This window comes from Pholcus phalangioides, unplaced genomic scaffold (genome assembly GCF_987345545.1).
Source record: "Pholcus phalangioides strain wild (caught in Gottingen) unplaced genomic scaffold, Ppha-v1.0 ptg000011l_1, whole genome shotgun sequence".
Taxonomy (NCBI): Eukaryota; Metazoa; Arthropoda; class Arachnida; order Araneae; family Pholcidae; genus Pholcus; species Pholcus phalangioides.
This window is the reverse complement of record NW_028301604.1, coordinates 47,904,298-47,921,610: the sequence shown is the minus strand read 5'-3', so window position 1 is coordinate 47,921,610 and position 17,313 is coordinate 47,904,298. Positions and strand designations below refer to the sequence as shown.

Genomic DNA, 17,313 nt, shown 5'->3' with positions numbered 1-17,313 from the left:
AATCCGCCTCTGCTTATATGCAGTTTTCAGATGCTTTTTCAAAGTATTTTTTCTGTTAGCGACTTCAGATCCATTTTCTTTTAAACTTAATACATTTATGAGGGATGGTAATTTAATAGAACATTATTTTATTGAAATGCGAACCAGCAAACGTATTTAAAAGTAATTTCAAAACTGTTATTAAGAAATTGTGCTCAGATGGAACCATTTACAAAGCTTGGGAAGACAGCTTTGCAAACACTTCTACTAGTCGTTACTCCTTTGCGAAATGAGGTTTTCATCACTTTTGCTTGTGAAAACAATAACCACAAATCGTTTGAATGTAGGTGAGGATATGCGGATAGCCTTTCAAAGAAAGAAGTTCAATTTGAAAATTTCATTTATTATGAAAAAGAAACAAGTTAGTCACTAAGAGTAATGTGTCGACATGTACAGTAATTTTATTTTGCTGCATTAATAACGTCGTGAATTTTTTTTCAATGAATTAATTTTGATAATTTAGAGGGTTGATATTTAAAGTTGAAATTTTTGTAACAATCAATTATTGGGTAATTAATTAATTACAAAAGTAAAAATTTTCACGCCAGTGATTGCATGCCACTTCCAGTCCAGCCTGGTTAAAATGTGAAGGAAAAATGCGGAAGGGGTGGGGGGGAGGAAGTTATTTATCAACAATCGGTATCAGCAAGAAAGTGAAGAGGGGAGGTGTCCTGTACAATTCGGACTTAGATAACAAGAGTGAAACAGTGCAATTCGGTAGCCACAACTAACTTTCAGTGCAACTGACCCATCTCCAGTTTTTTTCCTTTTCCTTGTTTTTTTTTTTTTTTCGGTGTTGGGGGGGGGGGGGGAAGAGGCATTTATATCAGCTCAAAATTTCTTCTTGGGGGGAAATAGGTGACAATTTCTAAAAGGTTTAGTAATTTTCACTGTTGCAGTTTTAATGCGGATCAGGGAAATTTTAAAAATCGCTTAAAGGGCTGATAAAATTCATTTACAATAGTTGTTTCAAACTATAAAGTGGTTTACTGTACAGCACTATTACGTACAACACAGAAAGTAGCTTCACGGCAACTTTATCAATACTTCCAGAGTGTAGATATATATAGTGCAAAATATTAATGTTATTAAACATACTCGAAAGAACAAAAACTGTTGAGGAATCTGGAAATATATTGAAGGTGATTTTGAGCCAAATATAAAAAATATCGTTGTAGCAGTTTTGAAAGCCCTTCAAAAAATATCGTCATAGAGGGATTTATCATAATAAAGGATATCGTTTTATCGAGATGAGTTTAACATTAGACTACACTATCTCCCAAAAGTTTACAGACTGGTGTAATGAAATACAGTTTTTTCACAGAAAAGAAAAACCATATTTTTTCAATAATATAAAGAGCATTATTCATAAAATAATAAAAATTGTATTTATATATGATAGTTAATTTGTAATAATTACGTGTTCTAAAAGTTTATGGGGACTAGTGAATATATGCAAATTTGAAACGCGTAATCGTGTCGCAAGGCTTGAAACCTATAAATGCAGTAAGATGGGATAAGGTGCGAGAGAATCTTTTGTTTACAAAGACGGCAAAAGCGACGTAGGTTTTTGTGGACGAGATTAACAAAATCTTGAGATTGAAGTTGCAAAGTAAGCCTATTGAATATTTTTCAAAGACTTCAAATCGTTGCAAAAGAATAATTTATCGCATTTTAGCCAGTAAGACGCGTTGTCATTCAAAATCACGTTCTGAAAGACATCGATTTACCACTTCATACGATGATAGGTTGATGAAAAGAATGGTGTTTACCCAGGTGATGTTTGTTTGGGGAATCTCTCGGGACTCGGGTTTGAATATATCGCCAGATACGGCTTTAAGTAGAATTAGAAAACTGGTTTTATGGTTCATATGGAAAAATGTACGTCAACTAGCCCTCTCTAAGCATCACATTCAAACACACAACCCACCACATTTTGAGAGGTTAGAGTGGATTCAAAACCACGTAGCTTCTGGAGACAAATGGATCGGTGTTATTCTCAGTGACAAAAAAAAAAAAAATGTAACTTAGATGGTCCGTATGCATGTACAAAATACTAATGGCACCATTTGAGGGAAAAACTATGATCATACTTTTACAGATTTCAGGGTGCAACACTATAAAAGGCTAGGGTAACACTATAAAAGTTTGATAAAAGTTATTTTACAAAACTTGAAAAAAAAACCAATCAATAAGCCTATTGGTTACATTTGCTCGAATGTCAAGATCCTGGGCGCATGGAGTCCATTGGGGCTTTTTGATGTACTGACCGTAAACGGAACATCACGAGTACGAGTTTCATTGCAGTCTCTCGTAACTTGTCACCTTTCACATTATAGCTCAGCAAATCGTTCACAAACAACGCATAGTACGTGTGTGTAGACGTATGTAAAGAAAACGGCATTCTGCCTTGGAGCTGATATTAGTAGTAGGCATATATAATAAATAATAAATCTATATAAATCTATCAATCTATATAAATCTATTTATCATGCAATGAATGAATGAACGCCAGAACTTTGCCACTGGACTTATCCCGTTGCCCAGATCTCTTCCAGCCCAGCTTCATGGCAGAGTCTGGAACACTTTATTTTGTGTCAAAAAAAAAAAAAAAAAAAAACTTTTACAACATATTTTCCCCGGACAATTGTCGCGATTAACAAATTTTGTGGTGATTACAGACGAGATGAGATTAGGTGTTGGAGAAGTTTCGGGGTTTAGTTAAGATGAATGTACACATATTAGGATGGAGGTATGTTTTAAAAGCAATTGAGCGCCCCCCCCCCATGCCATCTCATCTGTTATCTTACACTTGCCATATTATATACACAGGATACAAAAAGAAAGAGAATCGAGAATCTTATTGTGAAATAATATATATATAAAATATCCATCGGAGCGAGTCATCTCGCTTAACACCTTATTGGTGAGCAAATGGGTTTGATAACTTGCGGACTAGAAGTCAGCATCAGTTTTATTGGGTTGAGTTCACTCGCTCCGGTGGATTTAATGAAAATATACAAAATAGAAGTATTATGTGGGGGAATATATACAATTAGGAGGATCACCCGTGGCATCTCGCTTAGCACCTTATTCGGTGAGCAACATGAATACGACAATATGAGTACGCCAGTGTGTTGTGGACATGAAATGCATGAACACAAGACACTAACATGAACACAACACACTATTTATCATACAAGGTGATTCAAAAAAGATGGATCAAATTTTATGGGGTGGTAGCACAGACCAAACCAAATATTTATCGCTTTTGTTTGACAAGTTGGAAATTAAGCTAAAAGGTGCTACAGGGTGCTCACTCGTAGGAAAGTGGTCTATGCGCAAACTTGAAAGAGTCATTCTGATTTTGATTTAATGGTTAGAAAAGACATCGACGTATACAAACTTATTCTAGAGAAGAATAAGAACAACGCTTATATAAATATTTGTAACGCCAAATGTACGATTACATTAAAGGCTCGTGCCGTTTGCAGCTAGTACTTGGAACTCTTGAGACGATGGAGGAATTTACGAATACGGGAATATCCAATGTGTGTTTATCTACTGCAGAAGGAAAAAAATTATTTTAAAGCTGTTAGTTAGCGTTATGAAAATCTGCGTAAGGATTCTTCTTCTTCCCAAAAGAAACTTGATACGTAGTTGCCTTCTTCAACCATAAAATTAGAAACAGAATGAAGCTTTTAGGTTTGCGGATAGGTTCAACGAGTGAGGGCCCTGTAGCCCTGTACGTTCCATTTATGATCCGGCAAATTCTGGCGATAAATGTTTGCTTTGGTGTTTACTACCACCTCGTAAAATTTGGCCTATCATTTTTGAATCAACCTGTATATACCGTATATGCAGCCTGCAATACAACATAGAACAGGTTATAAATAATGCAAAGATTATTTCATATTCAAAAACAGTTGCGAACTAGTTTGCCACATCTCTACGCGCGTATACCCCTCATAAATTTTGCAGAATAATCGATTGATGAAATCTCAAATATTCCAACAAAAATTTACCAAGCTTCATTTATACAACTATTTTTTAAAATCGATTGGTAGAATTACAGCGTTTGAAGTGATGAAAATCACTTTTTATCTGGAGAAATTATCCACGTCAGTTGGATAAAGATGGCTTTACCAGGGTAGAGCCTTAGTATGGGCTTCCCCATAACATATATTATGTACGGATTAAATTTTCCACAGCTAGAAAAAGATTTCATCGAATAATAGTGAAGTATCGAAATGCATTGGGGTGAATGTGTAAATCCAAGATAATGACATCTTCGTGATTGGAAACCTAAACCTACGCAATAAACCTATAGTGGAAAAAATGACGACGAGAAGAGAATCTCTCAAAATTGTAAACACGGTTTGTAAAAAGTGACTTTACATACACTAACCAAAAGAGATTCATGTATTTAAGAGTTGAGAATGCAATCCAGCGTCTTTACGCGGGAAAATAATGTTATGAGCGGAAGAGAGAAGAGGCGGTAAGAAAGAGACAATCGGTTTTCCTGTGCGAGGCTCTTTGTTCGTCATGCCACCCTGAATCGGACACAAAAGTCAGTGCAGTTATTCTAAGAAAGTGACGCTTCACTGATGACGTGTCACGCATCACGTATCCTCATAAGTACATACATACATCGCTTTTTTTTTCCCTCGCCTAAAATTTTTCGTTTTTATCAAGAACGTCGTCTTTTTTTTATCTCGTATGTAAGGTAAAAAAATTTAGCTAGAAATAGGAAATACGGAAAAATAATAAATAAATAAACGAAAACGTAATAAATAAACAAAAGCACGCAATAAATGTTTTGTGGTGCATGAGATGACAACCTCTGGTGGGGGTTGAATCAAAATTAAACAGACACATATCATCTTCAAGCTAAGTTTTTCTGCTTTTTTTTTTGTCTCTCTTTTTACTATCTACTATATATATTTGCGGGTTTATTTATTTTTTCAATTTTTAGGAAAAAAACAGTTTTGTGTTAGCTTCCACCTTTCGCTACGGTCTGATGAAAATGAAACTTTTTTCTTTTTAAAGAAAGGAGTATACTGCGTGTTGTTATTATCAGCGTATGTGCATGGTCTAGACAGAATTACTATAAAGTTACGAGTAACAAAATTATTTTGCGCACTTTGAAACAATAGGTTATGGATGCAGTTTTTCTCCAATATAAAATTTTGCATTCAAATTTTACCGTTGCTTCAAATGTTTCTAAATCGAATCGAGGTTGGCCGTTAAAAGTATCACCAGAAACCAGCCTTAACAGGGGATGAATCCGTTGTTGCACTTACTTTGAAATTTATTCTCGAGACAAACTGTCTTAATAAGTGGTTATCGCTATATTTGCTTACGGTTTTTACGACGAATCAGAAGTCATTGATCAACCCTAGCAACAAATATCTACAAATGTGGGCGTAGTGTGGATATGCGTGTTACAAATGAAACTTCTCTAAACTTTTTGAGATTAATGGTGAAACAAAAAGTAAAACTAGTTAAACAACTGAGATACACATAATGGTTGTTCAACTTCGCGCGTTGTTCTCGAAAGATTTACACTCATATATCCACAACTAAATTCTGAATGAATATCATGATATACTGTACAAACAAAAACACCAGACGTGCGTCAGTTAAAAGCAGCGAATGTACAATGTATGATAGAACACATATTAGAGGGTTTTGCGGCAGATCCGCACGGTGCATTTCTGCATAGAGGAGAAATTGGACACATATTTCCGCACAATCAAGAGTTTCCCTTCTTAAATACCTTTATTTTTCCTTTCTACCCCAACTTTCTTTTATTCACTTCCTCAAGTGGATAAGAGTTACGTAGGGGCTGTATCCACACATTGTTAAAGTTCAACTATTTTTCATCACTCGAATGCCGAATTGTTTTGGAATATTTCACTCCAAATTTTTTTTTACTCGTAAATATTAGAGGAAAGTTGCTAAAGTTGTGATAAAGTGTGCATAATCACCGATCGCCTCGGTTAATTTTGATTAATTTTAAAGTGTTTATCACTTTCACTGGCGATTATCCATAATTCTTAATTGAAGTCGGTATATTTGATAAATGTAAAAAAAATAATCACTACTTCGGTTCTCTTCATATAACCAGTTTATTAGTTTGCGATACGTCCACGACACGTATTTTACTAAAAAATTAAATTAAAATAAGTGTCAGCCATGCTGAATGCACATTTTAGCCAGGGTTGGGTTTTTGACCGTCAAAAACTGCCGTAAACTGTGAAAAACCTAAATAAATGCTTTTGGATAATATTTTGAACGGTATATAACATGATGAGAAACTTTTTTTGTATATTACATTTTATTTTTAAACATTAATTTATTACAATAATTAAAACAAAATATTAATTATAATTTGTACTTTAAAATTTTACGACATACAAAGTGTCTAGAACAGATAATATAAAATATTTTATGGTCCATTTTATCTAAACTACTGATTACCCGTGTTCAATTTACTAAGCGAAATAGAGGTGTTTATTCGTATGTGCCTATAGAGCAGTGGTTCTCAACCTTTTTTTGCCCATGGCCCCATTTCAATCATTTTTCATTCCTGTGGCCCCCTTGCGACCATGATTAATTTACTACCCACCCCCCTCCCGTTTTCCCGTTAAAAGACAATTATTCAAATATTGTTTGAAGTATAAATATGTGTTTGAATTTAATTAATTTTTAATTTATGAAAATAACGAAAAAGCAAAATAAACATAATACAACACGTAAAAAATATAATAAATCATTTTCAATCAATGTAAGCTTTGGGGTCATTCAAGTATTACGTCAGCATCGGGGGGGGGAGGGGGTTTCTGATTTGCTGACTTTTTATGACAAGGGGAGGGGAGGGTTTGAAGGTTGCTTACATCATCAACCACCTTCTTTTGAAGATATGAAATATTCTAAGCTGCTGACGAAATTTTGCTGACAAGGGGGTCAAAAATGGCTAAAAATTTACTGACGTAATTCTTGAAGACGTCATAATGTCATCAAGTTACTGTACAGGATGAAGTTCAAATTATTTACAAATTAGTTTTTCTTGGGTAAATTTGAATTTGGAGATACATCAGAATTTCAAATTAATCAGAAATTATAAATAATCAGATTTCAAATAAAAACACCATTGGTTTATCGATTATAATTTCGATACGGTGAGATTTACATTCATCGTGAAAATCTGATGTCTCGTTGGATGACAAGCTATCTCCAAGTGGCTTTTTGGTTCATAATGTGACCTCTCTGTGGCAGGCGAACGAAGCAACGTGTGAGTTGGCTTAAACACAACACAATATTTGTCATAACAGACACTATATACTATATGTAATGCACAGGGTACATAGGGAACATGACGTATGGTATATTACTCGCAAACCGTTCACCCTACAAGAATACTTTCAGTTAGAAAAATTATCCAAATAACGTGTAGTACTCGGATATGCCGTTCATGTTGCAAGGGGTTGTATAGTTATTAAAATAAAAATGTTAACTTTTTATACGGACACCGTGGGCTCAAAAACCCAATTACAAAGTGTAGCCCTGTCTCTTCTGGTGCCAAGAAAACCGTTTTATCCGCATTTAACGCAGTTTTGACACTGAATATATAACTACATTCATCTCGAAACCTTATAATTATTGATAACACAACCACAAGAAGAAACGTAGTAGCTAATAACTTATCAGCAACGACGTTTCATCTTTAGGTCACAAAAATCAGAGCCCTACTTATGAAAAATTGGATGAGAACACAACATTGGATGACAATGAAAAATGTCATTGTGCTTGTTTTCGTGAAACTTATAAAATATTTGATACTTCAAGTACTACATTTCTTATATCATAGTCAAACTTAGCCATTCTCACTTTTGCTCTAAGAATAAGTTATAGGAGTTCGGCATAGCCATCATATACAAGCCAGCACTGCCAAATTAAAGGGCATTTTAGTCCTACAATTTAGTATTTTGTGATTGCTAGATATATATTCTAATGTTATGCACAATAAGGGTATTATTTCACGTAACAATGATTATCTAGATAATTTAACAAGAGAAATCAGCATTTCGCATATATGGTGCGAAAGATATTCTTGAACACCTATATGTGTTATAAAAAGTGTGCAGCAGATGTTTATATCTATACTCGTATACAAGCAGTTAAAAAAATTTTTGAAGGTCAAGAATCATCTTGAATTGAAGAATGTCAAATCATTCCATAATTTTTCCTTCAGCTTTTATGATATGCTTTATTCAAATTATATTTTTATAAGAAAAAAAGCATATATATTGTCCAAAATAATTCTGTAGAGAGTAGAAAAATATTTTACAATCATATTAAGTAATTAATCTTTGTATAACATATAGGCGTAGTCACTTTAAACATTAAATGCGCGCAATTCATTTGTGCATTTCCAATGGAAATTTTTGTATGGAAAAGCAATATTTGAGGTTTTTGACGGAGGGTTTTTCACAAAGGTCTTTGACGTGACAGTTTAAACCGTGGAAATAATGGAACTTCGTTCCATTTATTTTCATTTAATTTTTAATAGGGCCTTTGTTTTCGCAAATGCGGAAATAGACCGTGTGGATTTGTCCCCAAATGCCCCATGTGCGGAACTGTCTATACACCATATTAGAGCAGTGTTTCTCAACCGCTTTACCGTGGTCTGGTACCGGATCCTGCGATCAGTAAAACCGGGCCGTGATTGATTCACTCTGTTCCATTTTTACTCATTTATTTTTCATTAGTCGTGTGTATGAGCAGGCCTTCCTCTCATAAAAAAGAAATCAATCGGGCCGTGGGTTCCCAAATGAGAACTCGTGTATATTACCTCTCTGTTCAGTAAAATAATGGCATCTAAGAGAGTGAGTCGCGAGAGTGGATTTTTACTGATTAGTACTGACATTTTTCACTCCTTCCACTTTCTAGTCTAGCTTACATGGGAAGCAGACGTTGGATATTTTTCATTACCACTGAACGTGATGAGTAGAGCTCGGAAGTTCAGGCACTACAAATGGTCAGAATAGGCACTGAAAAAATCATTTATAATCAATAGGAGAAAGGAAAAATAATTGAAAGTCTAGATAAAATGTTTAAAAACTGGCTAAAAATTGGTTGCGCTTACCCCACCTACTGTTTTCATTATAGCTCATAACAACATTATTTTCAAAATTAAATAGATTTCATACCAAAAATGTATTGTTTGTGGTTCCTCAGGATTAGTTTAATTCTAAAGCCAGCATTACAAATATGGAGCCCGTAAAGAAAATGATTGTGGGACTCCTTCGAGTCCTATCACACGACCCTGAAGGTGTCTCTAGTCAATTCAGTTGAATACTAAATACCTAAAATAACGTGCCATGGTTGTTTGAAGTGCATTTGTGGTGTAAAAAAAATAAAAATGTGCCTCCTCCCAGAGCCTCTAGACGGCCTGGGTGAGCCAAGACGTCAACCGATAACCTCTTGGGACAGTAATCGGTTAGCTACATATATACAGTGCCGTCCAATGCATGAGGAAGATATGTTATGAGGAGAAACAAGCTTCTAATTTTTTTCAGCTTCTCCCACACATACAGGGTATCCCAAAATTGCGTCTTGCGGAATGTAAATGTGCAAAGTTGAATACTTTTCTTTTTTGTTCGCTTCCTTTTGGGAGGTACAAAATTTCACCAACAGATAGTGCTGCAGGCGTGTAGAGCCAGTGAGTCCACGCAGTGGAGATGCAATCGGAAGTTTGTCAGTGGAGAAGTGTGTAACGATTCCAGTATTAACAAAAGTGTGCCCGAGTGGCATGGTGGTAAGATACTCGTCTACCATCGTGAAGGTTGTTGTCTGGGTCCCGGGTTCGAACCCAAGGGAGGATATAGATAAGATATTTTCCCTAACGAACTCGAGGCGACCACCGATAGACAGCGCCTTCACTTCCAACCCATCTCACTAATGGCAGTAAATTGCAATATAGCGATATGGCCAGAGTTGGTGTTTGGTGAAGTAGTAGTATTAACAAAGCGTGAAAATGATGTATTCTTTGGAGCAAAGAATATTTATTTTTTATTTATATATAAAAAACAGACCTGTCGTTCGGAATCGGCAACAAATTGTAGGTCCCGGTCTAATTAGCCCTCGTGTGCAGAAAATGACCGTGGTGCGACAAAAATGATCAAATATTTATTTTTTGGAACAACATCGACAAGAAAGTGCTTCCAGAGCAAATTTAACGTCAAGAACGGTCCACATCCGAATACAATAAAACAGTTGTTCGAGAAATTCAAACGAACCGGTAATGTTGCAAATGATTTTGTGGGCAATGTTGGCCACGACTGTAGCAAACGTTTACGCCGTTCAGAACTTTATCACAACATGTCCGAAGGGATCGGTCTGCAAAACTGCATCTTCATGATCACTGAGCAAGACGTCAACACACAGAATACTACGAAATTGCTTCGAAATGTTTCCATACGAACTTCAAACACAGCAGCCACTTCTGACGGTTTCGAGAGATAAGCGACGGTTTTTTTGCTACCGAAATGCTGCAATTGATTAACAATGGCAATATTGAGGCAAATTGCATATGGTTTTCTGACGAAGAATATTTTTATCTGGTTGGTTCCGTAAATAAACAAAACTAATGGTCAGTGGAAATTGGCGATCGTTAGTGATTTAGTGATTTCGTGTCGTTATATTGAAATCCTGCACGGGTTTGTGGCCATCCTTAATGCCTTGGACGAATCACCTGAAACAACTTGGTCCACTCAAAATGGTGCGAGGCTTCATCGGACTGTTGATGTTTTCATTTTCTTGGAGGGATATTTTGATTACCCTGTCATTGCATTGGACTACCACAACGAAACGGACAAGGGATTGGCACCGGATCTCAATCCGTGCGATTTCTTCCTGTGGGCCACTTGAAGGATGCTGTACCGACGAAACCCTACCACGATTACGGACCTGGTGCAGATCATCTGTGATGGATGTGAAACCATTCCAATAAAGACTTTGGAGAATGTCGCCGCTAATTTTGTAACTTTGTACTTCGATTGAGATATGAAGTTGCAGCGGACGGTGGACATTTCGATAACATGGTGATGAGATTTCCATGAGTATTCTAATGATTGACAGACTCTGGACGCGAAGTGCCATCTGTTGGTGAAAGTTTGCACTACACAAAAAGAAGTAAACAAAAAAATCCTGACTGTACATTTATATTCCGTAAGAATGACTTTAATATGTCACCGTTCTCTTGCTATCCTCCTATTTTTGAAACCGTCAGTCCATTTTGAAACACCCCGTAGCTGCGTTCGTCTGAAACAAAAACATTCATTCGGCCAAAGCAAAGTTCATGCAGGGCAGTTTTCTATTTCTCAGAAGGAGCGCGGTATCCCAGGTCGATAAGATACTCACCTAAAGTACCAAAGGATATTTAGAGGTGTCGCGAGTTCGATACCCGGTTCGTCCTTGTTAGAAACTTTTCTGACACGGGTACAACAGAAACGGCGACATGACCACAGAAAAAATTGCTGCCGCAGGAAGTCCCCATCGAAGGGTTAGCGCACCAACCTCTCGTTGAGTATAAAAAACAAGCCTGCCATTCGGAATCGGCAATAAATTGTAGGTCCCGGTTTAAAATTAGCCCTCGTGTGCAGAAAATGGCCGTCCTTTCAAGTCGTTTGTGACAAAAATGATCAAATGATTTCTCAGGCACGTGCACCTATTTGCGTTCAAATGCGGCTGGAAGGGGAAGCTTTCTGATGATACGTGTATTTAACACTAAGAGTTAGAGATCTTAGAAAGATCAAGTCCTTTGAAGTTCCCCATGTTCAAAATACCCAAGTTCTATAGAATATGGCCTCTGAAATTCATGAACAAACTTATAAAAATGTTAAAATAGGCATTAATAGGCAACAGACAGTTGTTATGGTAGCGGAGAGTGACGTCATCCTTGTATTGTTATGTATATTCAACCTTTTCACATATACATTCAATCCCGTTTATAATCCCGGTCTCAACTCTATATATAATTCTCGTTAACATTTCCCGTTTAAAGCGTTTTCCCCGCTTACACGTTTTTCATGACGGTGTTTTGGAAAACGTTATAAGCGGGATCGACTGTATATGCTTTGGCCAGAGTCTGAAATCAGCCAGTTCACGAATTAGCCAATTTGGTTGTAAATTGACCCGGTGAATGTCCGAATTTCGTGCTTTGGCCATCCAGTTCGCGAAGTGGCTGGAGATCCGTGAGCAAAGTCTGAAAAGAAAAGACATGATTCGGGGTCATCGCCAAGTTGGCGTATTTTTTCGTAGCAATTATGTTTAATTATGCGCTATATAGCTTTTCTCTCCAATTTCTCTCTTTTTTTTCCTTTCGTCATATGGAGGTTATCTAATACAGCTACTACATACAGCCAATATCTCACGTTGGCGACGAAAAAAGGGACTTGGTTCCTACCGGATCTTCTTACATCAGCACATCGATCTTCTGCCATTCTGCCAGGGATCTCCAACAAATTTATGAATTGGTCGGTCAAAACCCGAAAAATCACTATTCATTTCGGAAAATCGGACTTTGACCAAAACTACCTGCCAATTTGCGAAGTGGCCGCACTTAGGACTTTGCCGTAACACACACGCACACTTAAGTCACGTCCGACCCCCTGTTGTGGTTTCGAAATCCTGGACCAGAGTTATCTAAAATGGACGATAGGGTGTGATATCGACCCCACCTACAAATACGATTGGTGGGGTGAGGTGCTGGGAAAAAGTAGAGACTCGAAAATATGTATATTAAATAGTCTTTACCGATTTTTGATAGTATAAGAGAAACAGCACATTACGTGATTGTTACGTGTCGTTACAAGTGTTGAAAGTAGCAATACGTCACGACGCGTCGTGACGTATTGCTAAAGACGTTCTTTTTCAGGGTATCGAACTCATGACACTCGCGACTGTAAACATTCTTTGGTACTTCAGGCAAGTATTTTATCGACCAGTATATACTAGTTATTTCAATAAAGAAATGTTAACTTTTTATACGGACACCTTGTGCTCAAGAACCCAATTAGAAAGTTGTTGCCTTCCTCTCCTAATGTCAAAAATAAGTAAATAATAATAATTTCTACATTTCTATAGTTCGTTTCCAGGTTAACTTTGCAGTGAAGGGGAAGCGACGAGGGAACCGCATCACTCGTTGCCATGGCAATGAAAGCCTCTTAACCAATGTATCGATGCGCGGCCTCGAAGGTATGACCGACTCTCGCTAGCTCTCTGAGAAAACCTTTTTTTTACGTATAAGGTAATGCATGTAAAAAATTGCACAGTAAGGAAGAATTTTTTTTAATTGAAAAGTTTTTTTTTTTTAAATAAAGAAAAAATAATTATCTTATATCAGCGTGTCACTTACTCTGATGTGCCGTAAATAATACTAAAAATTTCCAAAAATATAGTATAATTTTTCTGCAATACTTCCTTTCACTCAGCTGAAGTTTATTTATAAAAAAAATACTACACAATAATAACAAAAGCAGCGCATAGTTTTAAAATACTCTATATTAATCATGACTTTCAAAAACTCGGGAATTTTAGATTTTTTTCAAGTTTCAATAGCGGAATAGCGCGAAATAATAATAATGATACGGGAAAAGTTTAAAATTCTTTTACTCACGTTACTTGCCGAAATTTCTCGCTGACTCGAACGATATACGTCGATGCAACTTATTTCCACGACAATTTTAGTCTTTTGTTACGGATTCCCATTCTATGGAATCCTCACTTAAAGTTGTAGAACTATCGGATTCTCTATTAATTATTAGTCGTTTTCCTTGTCGGCTTGTACATGGCTCTGAAGGAAAACCACTGTCGGCCCCCTCTCTCGTTTATTTTATCTGAAGAGACACTAAAGGGGCATCTGGAGAAACAGATGGGCCCTACTGTGTGTGGAAGACGCATTACTTATGGCAACTCTCCGTGATCGGCTATCGGAATTCGGAAACCACCCTTATCCCTTGAACATGGCAAGAAATAAATAATTAAAAAAAAGGAGGACCTGGAATCAAAACCTAGACCCATAAAGAGCCTCTCACAATGGTATCGGTGCTCTCATGAAAGAGGAACACTTCTACAATTTTTTAATTCAACCTAATAATGATATTAAAATATATGTATGTATATAATTGTGTAACGAAAAACAGTGATATTAGCGAGGAAAATTTCTAGGATACCGCGCCAAAATGTTGTTGCGGTTGCTATGAATTTTTGATAAAATGGTAAGCAATATTTTTTTCTAATTTGAAAATTTCAAATGAATAGACATCGGTTGAAAACGATATTTTTTCAGTATTTCTTTCAAAATCATAGAAAAAATTGAAAATTCCCTTCACTGCAAAGTTAACCTGGAACGGACTACAAGTGCAATATTCACTGAGATATTTGAATTTTACGGTTTCTAACGGGTAAACCGTATTACGACAACCATTAATATATCATATATCAACCATATATCTTATGGGTATTGTATAATATTTTATTATGTCTATATATTGTTTCTAGTTTTTGTAATTGCATTTTTAATTGGGTTGTTGTACTTTAGAAATATATGACATCCATATTTGTTATGGGCATCTTTTTTCTCAGCCACCTCGTTGGGCATTTTACCTATATGTTCTGGCCTTGTATTTGCATTTTTACCCGTATGTAACGCTGTTTATTCCCCAAATTTCCTCCGTTTTTCGAATTCAATTCTGTTTTTCTCAGGAAATATTGCACTTAGAAACATGGATTTTTTTTTGTTCGCATCAGGAGAGACAGGGCAACAACTTTTCTGTTGGATTTTTCAGCAAAGAGTGGCTGTATAAAAAGACAACATTTTTATTTTAATAACTATACAACCCCTTGCAACATGAATGACATATCTGAGTGCTACACGTGATTTGTTTACTTTCTCTAATTGGAAGTATGCCTCCAATAATAGAATAAGCTGTTCGCCAGTAAAACACCATGCACCCTGTATATAGATTTCTTCCTTTCATGTTCTGAGGAAGACCAATGGTTTCAGTTCATACAATTTCTAATCCAGGTTGCAGGAATAATCTTGTGCGTTGTAAATGGAGATATTGGTATGTGTGCAAGCTGGGTTGGAAGAGATCTCGGCAACGGGATAGTTCCAGTGGCAAAGTTCTGGCGTTCATTCATTCGTGGTAAGTATGAGATTAAAAATTCCTTGCACAAAACACTACACCTACCATAATATACAGGCTGTCCCTAGTTTTTTGCAAAATGAATATCTCTACGACTGTTGATTTTAGAAAAATCTAGTTACAATTTTTTTCAAATGACGTTCGGTTACTTAAAATGCCATAAATTTCCCGAGGGGTCGTATGCATGGAAAAAACCAGGGGCGGCTGAAGCGAGGGGTGTGAAAAAAGAAAAATTATAAGGATTTAGTCCTGGGCCCCAAAACTGGAGCTCTGTCGGCCCTACCCCTTTGGGTGCCATGCCCCTCCCTCACAACTTATCCGAACAATTCCTGACAAAAAAAATGTTTTCGCCCTTTCATCTCGGATTTTGCGCCCTTCGTGAGCGGTGCGGCCGCAATTGGTCCCATAGCAAAGCATCGCCCCTGTACGCTATCTCAAGGGACTAGTGTTCATTTTGGTTTCCTCACCCGAATTTTTCCAGAATAGTCAAATGAAAGCAAAGGGAAAATTTGGCTTCTCACTTGGCTGGTCCCTGGAGTACCAGAAACACCTTTGAAAAAAATTTCTTAATAAAGATAACCTCGTTATATATCATCACAGAATAAGTGGTGATGGCTCAAGAAAATAAGTGCTATTTCAAGGATTAAATTACCTGTTATCTGGCATTATTAAGAATGGTGAAATAAGTATGAGGAAAAAAAACCAGAAAAATCTACTTAAAAGCGGGACGTATGGTCACACACATTTTGTGCGGTAAACAATGGTGTGGAGCTTTCTTCTGAAAGAAAATCAGGTTTATCTCAAGGTCCCCTTCACCGAAACCCTGTCATCCTCCTGCTAGGGTCACCATTAGGGGCGGTATATGAGCCTTCGCACCCGGGCAGCAGGTAAGCTCGAGCCGCCCCTGGAAAAAAACATTAACTTTTTATGTGGACGGACCTTGTGTGCTGAAACTTCCAATGAGGACAATATGAAGTTAGTTTTTTCATCGTTTTCACACATCACTTGGAATATTTATCTCGTTTTAAGTAACTGCACGTCATTTGAAAAAAATAATGTGATTGAAAGTATGTTTCTTAAGTCAACGGTTGCAGAGAGAGATATAAGCTGGAAAAACAATTTGGGACATCCTGCATGTTGGAAGCAAAATGAATTTGTTTTTGTCGTGAATAGTTATTTGTAATAAAAATTGTGCATGATTAGGTTTCTTATTTTTTTTCAATTTTTGTTCTTAATAGCTTATGTGAGTTGAATGCAGCCCGTGTGCTGCGACCACGTTCGCGAGTTCGTTTCGTGAGTAGATAAATTATTCTTTTGTTTTAGTAATTGGTTTTTAAAATTAATTATGAAATTCAGTCTGCCTGAAAGTAACAACTGTTACTGACGACAATTAACACTGTGATTAATTTTTCATTGTTGTGCTGATCTAGGCCGTAAGGTGAAGGAACTGCAATGGTATTTCGGGGAGGAAATAAACCACTTTTTCCCGAAGTTAGCAATGTCACCACTGGTGGGTGATGTGATTCGCGTGCTGAACTCCGTGTACGAACTGAGTGAAATGTGAAACCTCCCACATCATTTAAAACAGCGTCTGCAGCAGTTTCAGACATATACAGTCATCCTGTATACAATGAAAAGAAAACGAAACAAACTCAAGGTGTGATCACGTTTTTGGACAAGAGAGTCTCTAGTAGACCATTACATACATTCATCTTAACTAAACCCCGAAACTTCTCCAACTCCTAATCTCATCTCGTCTGTAATCACCACAAAATTTGTTAATCGTCATAGTACCCAATTGTCCGGGGAAAATATGTTGTAAAAGTTTGTATGTTTTTTTTCTTTTTTTCTGACACAAAATAAAGTGTTCCAAACTCTGCCACAAAGCTGGGCTGGAAGAGATCTCGGCAACAGGATAAGTCTAGTGGCAAAGTTCTGGCATTCATTCATTCATTCAGTAGACCATTACAATGACTAATAAATCTTTGTTGCTTATAATCACGCAATAATGCTTTGTCGATTTATAATGAATCAAGTTAAAAATCTTCCTTCCGAATCG

General features: G+C 36.6%; 1 protein-coding gene across 1 annotated transcript in view; it reads right to left on the bottom strand.

Moving 5' to 3' along the window:
- Positions 1-17,313, bottom strand: part of LOC149080503 (uncharacterized) — a 466,415-nt gene that overhangs the window by 80,465 nt on the left and 368,637 nt on the right. The gene's annotated exons all lie outside the window — the stretch shown is intronic.